Source organism: Saccostrea echinata, unplaced genomic scaffold (assembly GCF_033153115.1).
Source record: "Saccostrea echinata isolate AGI-Se365-2 ecotype Australia unplaced genomic scaffold, CSIRO_AGI_Sech_v1 ptg000002l, whole genome shotgun sequence".
NCBI classification, from domain to species: Eukaryota; Metazoa; Mollusca; class Bivalvia; order Ostreida; family Ostreidae; genus Saccostrea; species Saccostrea echinata.
Window position 1 is genome coordinate 24,314,450 of NW_026889751.1, and position 5,160 is coordinate 24,319,609.

The following is a 5,160-nucleotide window of genomic DNA, read 5'->3' on the forward strand; positions in this document are numbered from 1 at the left end:
CATAATGGAAAATAAATTTGTATTTAATCAATGCGGCTTAAAAGTTGTGTTTTATTGGAGACATATACGAATGTGAAAGGAGAAGATTACGAATTGTAATCAGTCTTAAGCTTTAAAAAAGTATGATATTAGATAAAACAAAATAAGTTTTCTTTCCATTCCAAAGCTAGCAGGGAGCAGGTTTGCTTAGGACCACTTCATTAAAATTCATCATCCAAAATCTTCGAAAGCCTTACAAATAGTGAAACTTACTGAAAGTTTATCAGGTTAATATTATTATGTGTCTAATAAAATTAGCTTTGAATTCTCTTCCTTACAGAATTTTTATGTTAACTTTTTATCTGTTCATGTGTCTGCTCTTTCCTTTGTGTTAAACTGGATTTTTTCAGGTCATCGAAATAACATTTTGTAATTACTTTGGCTAGGGTTAAAAACTAGATTAAGTTCCAAGTTCTATTTTGTTTTAAAGTATTTACAATTACGCCTGGTCATATCCATTTAACCATACGCACACATTAAACGAAAAATTGACAAAATTTATCGAGGTCTTAAAGATATTTTTTTCAATAACCCCTTTAAACAAAATAATCTTGCATTTAGTTTTCATTGTAAGAGCAAAGTTATCATTTTGTTCCTTTTTCCCCAAAAATCTTGAGTTTTTTAAGGTTAAAATTTGTCAAAACTTTTCGAGACCTATAACCCTCGTAAGTAATTAAGACCGATTTTAATGCAAAAATACAAAATTTTGCATTAAAAGTAAATTAAAATACATGTACATTTGTAGTTGAATTTTGTATGCAGTATTTAAAAGTATTTAATATAACATGTATTTTCACAATTAAAAATAAGAAAAAAAAATTGAATGAAATAGTCTGTAATTTCAATATTTATGGTGACAGTTTCTCTTAAGATTTTCTGATGATCTGTATTTACGCCAACTTGTAAGTGTGACATCAGATTTCAAACTTTCTTACTCCACAACATACCAATTTAAATCTTTTGCCCATAATGTTTGATTTGCTAATAAGAGTTGCAAACATTTTTTTTTTACTCTTATCAGCTGATTAAATGACTATAAAATGTATTGATATCGTTTCTAGGGATGGAATTTGTAGTTAGTAAAATTACAAAAATATTTGATTTTAAGTAATAAGGTATCAGCAATATTATTCTAAAAAAAACGTTCTTGGTTGCAATGGTAACAGTAAGGATATTTACAAATTATGGTTAAAACACTCATCCCATTGGAAACATGTTCTTGATAAACGGCTATTAAAGTAAAGTTATTTTTTTAAAAAGAGAAACAAGCTTGTTGTTCATATATGCATCGTACATCTGTTATTGAAGAATGAAGAATAAATAAAGAAGTAAAAAGGATATTTCAAAAACAAAGGGATAGTAATATTTTCAGATGCCAATTAAGACGTAAAGATAAGTAAGAGCTATTTTCTACAAAGGGTACAACTGTAGGTAACTGGTCATCAATCCAGTTTTTTTTTTTTCAAACCAGCACTTTCTACAAAAATCATTATTTGGCCACTTGATGAAAGATCAATTTTGTACCTCTTTTCATACAATTTATTCTTATTATGATGACATTAAACTAAAACATTTTTTTTTCAATCGGCACATCAGTCTTAGCATATTTTCTTACTTTATAAAAGCAAGAAAAACTTTTTTTTTCTAAAAATATTGAAACATGTGACGTGGATGAATAATAAAAATAACTAGAAACATGTTCTTCCGTCTCTTCTCCGTCATGAGAGAAGTTGATTCCTCACTCATAACACTATCTGTATTACGTTGTGCATTCCTTTGAACTCCTTCATACATGAAATACTATAAAACGTAAATTGTAAAATATATCGCGTAATTCGAACGGAACATAATACCAGATATCATTTCAAAGATACAGTATTATATTTCAGCTGAAAAAAGGTAAAAAAAAAAAAAAAAAAAAAAAGGTACCAAAAAATCCAGACATTCTGGGGACTGAGTCCAGGTCGCCCGCGTGAAAATTAAACACGCTAACCATTACGCTAGTGGGACCATTTCTTATAAGAGTCTCTATTATCCCTAGAAAAATCATTTAAAAATATTAAGAGACAAAAAAGTTGAAAAATTCGACTTTTTTAATTCGCTTCCGGTAGCGACCGGAACTATTAACAACGCACAAAAAGGCAATTCTACAAATCTATCATCTCTAATAAGTCTCTAGTTCATATCTTTCGCCGTTCTTTAGATCTGCCGCGGGAAAAAAAAATTCCTTTAAAAATCAGGAAATTGCCCGTAACATGAAACCGGAAGTGAATTTTCCAAAATTCTTCCAAGTGTAACAATGGCTTTTTAAAACGCATTATCCCTGAAAGTTTGACGAAAAACCGCTGAATAGTTCTCGAGATATGGTGTGCATAATATTTGTCTAAAAAATATTAATAATAATTATAATATTTATTTTCAATTTTCAAACAAATTATATATTATGCATTCTGAAAAGAGTCTCTATTAACTCTACTAATATCATCGAAATATATTGAAAAACAAAAAAATTGAAAAATTCGACTTTGTAAATTCGCTTCCAGTAGCGACCGGAAGTAGTGACGACGCACGAAAAGGCGATTCTGGTAATCTGGAAGACATGTTCTATAATCTCTAATAAGTCTCCAGTCCATACTTCTATTCGTTCTTTAGGTTTGCCGCGGACAACATTCCATTTAAAAATCAGGAATTTGCCCATAATTTGGAACCGGAAGCGAATTTTCCAAATTTTACTGTGATGAACAAAGTTCATACAATAACTCATTTTTTTGTGAAAGTTTCATTGAAAACTACTGTATAGTTTTTGAGAAATCGCGTGCACAAAATTTTGGTCAAAAAAAAAAGAATAATAAGAAACAGTAGAATCACTATAAGGTCTTCCGTGAAGACGTAAGACCTTAATAAGGTGTTTTTCCTTTGGTTGTTACTTGGGGAATTAATGTTGCAGAAAAATGCATAACCCGTGTAAGTGAGTTATGTTATTTTTTCTGCAATGGCTGCAACGTTAATTCCAACACCAACAACCAAAGAAAGAAATTTTTCTCACAAAAATTATTCTCCAAAGAAAAAATATGTTCTCGTCGTGAGGTTCGAACAGCTAGCAATAAAAATCCTGAGCATCATTTTCCTTTGAAAATTAACACACTAACCACTATGCTATACAACTCCTGATGAAAAGTGACATTTAAATTATGTTTGTGATATGACTCAATTGACTTAATGGACTTCAAGTTTTTTTCTCGGAAAGATGCGAATGTTGTGTCATAAAAGTATTTTTTTAATGTATAGTAGGTCATTGATTTATGTTTATATTAACCAAAAATGTATATTTTTACGCAAAGTTTTAAGATAAACTTTCAGAAAATGGAGCAAAGACCCAATCATATCGCAAAAATTGTGTTATAGTATGAGAAAATGATCCTTTTTGCCCTCTTTAGTGTGTGTATGATATTTCATAGACAAATTATTTTAATCTTTGTGAGATTTTTGCAAATTGTGGAGATTTTACATAAAGTATACTTTAGTGTTAGATGAAATATCAAAGAAATTTTCGTCATAATTTTAATTGGATTTTTGACCTTCATGTTTGTCGCACTCTAGGCATTTTCCTCTCCTTGTTCGCCCATCTTCTTTGGTGTAGCATTTCTCATTAAGATTTTTTTTTGCAATCAAAGTTTGTAGGAAATGTCATTTTCAAACAAAGTAAAGAGCTTCTCGGTGAAAAGCATCTTCTTATCAATAACCATTTTAATTGGAAAGTAAATCAATTAAAGAACATGAATAAAATTATGTACATGTTATTGATCTCAACTCACTTGGTATAAATGGGTAAGATGAACATAGAATTTTTTGTGCATTTGTTGATATTTCATTATCAATAGTTTAAATTTCAGAGTCAATGATTGCCTGTAGAAAGTATTGAAAAAATAAGTAAATATATGTATTTCTTAGCTGACTGTTTGTCCCCGAGGGTCTATACAGCCCAGTAGCTAGGTACTTTGGCACTAGCTGGAAAATACGGATATATATTTAATGGTGTGGTAAAATTTATAATTTATTTCAAAATTAAGGATTATCTCCCTCATGCATAACTCTGATTCTTTTCACGTATTTGGATCCAGTCTTTGGCTACCCCTTTTTCAGCTCTTTAAAGATTTTTGAATTAAATATTTTGGATTTCCAAAGTTTCGGCACGAGCATCACTGAAAACACATAATTTGTCGAAATGCGCATCTGATGCATCAAAATTGGTACAATGTACCATATAAGATTTACATTATGACCTCAGGGTCGAGGCCTCTGCTGTTGGACTGTTAGTCCCCGAGGGTCTCTACAGCCCAGTAGCTAAGTACTTCGCGTACGGATATATATTTAACTCCTGTGGTAAAATTTAGAAATACATTTCAAAATTAAGGATTTTCTCCCTCATGCATAGCTGTGATCCTTCGACTTCTTTGGTTCTAGGATTTGGTCACCCCTTTTTTCCAGCTCTTCTAAGATATTTATTTAAATATTTCGGATTTCCATCGTTTTGGCATGAGCATCACAGAAGAGACATAATTTGTCGAAATGCGCATCTGGTGCATCAAAATTGATACCGTATAAGATTTACCGGTACCTGATAACAGTAAATACATGTACTTTATAAGCAGAATAGGAATTTCAAGGACAGTATTTCCAAAAACTCGATCAAGAATAGCATGCAATTCTTTATTACACATATTTACCGTAGTGCTTATTGTTAACTGTTTATTTTCTTATCTGTCTCTTGTCTTTTTTGAGGAATACTTCCCTGTTATTAAAATACTTTAAAAAATAAACTGGCATTAATTATAAATGCATTTTCACATTTATTTGATTACACAATTAAAATTCAGCTGAGTTTCTGAAACAATATTTTTACCTCTTTAGTTGGGATTTATTAAATAGCAGAAATTCTTTTCCATTTAAAAAAAATCAAATGCAATTTATAGCTCTATTTCAACTAAAGTTTGTTCAGTTTCTTTAACCAGGGGGCATTTTACGCAGTAAACATTTATATAGTTTTGCTTTATAATGTACAAAAGTCCACTTAATGTTTAATGTAACAACATTGCAATGCATATAGCGCGCCGATGGAAT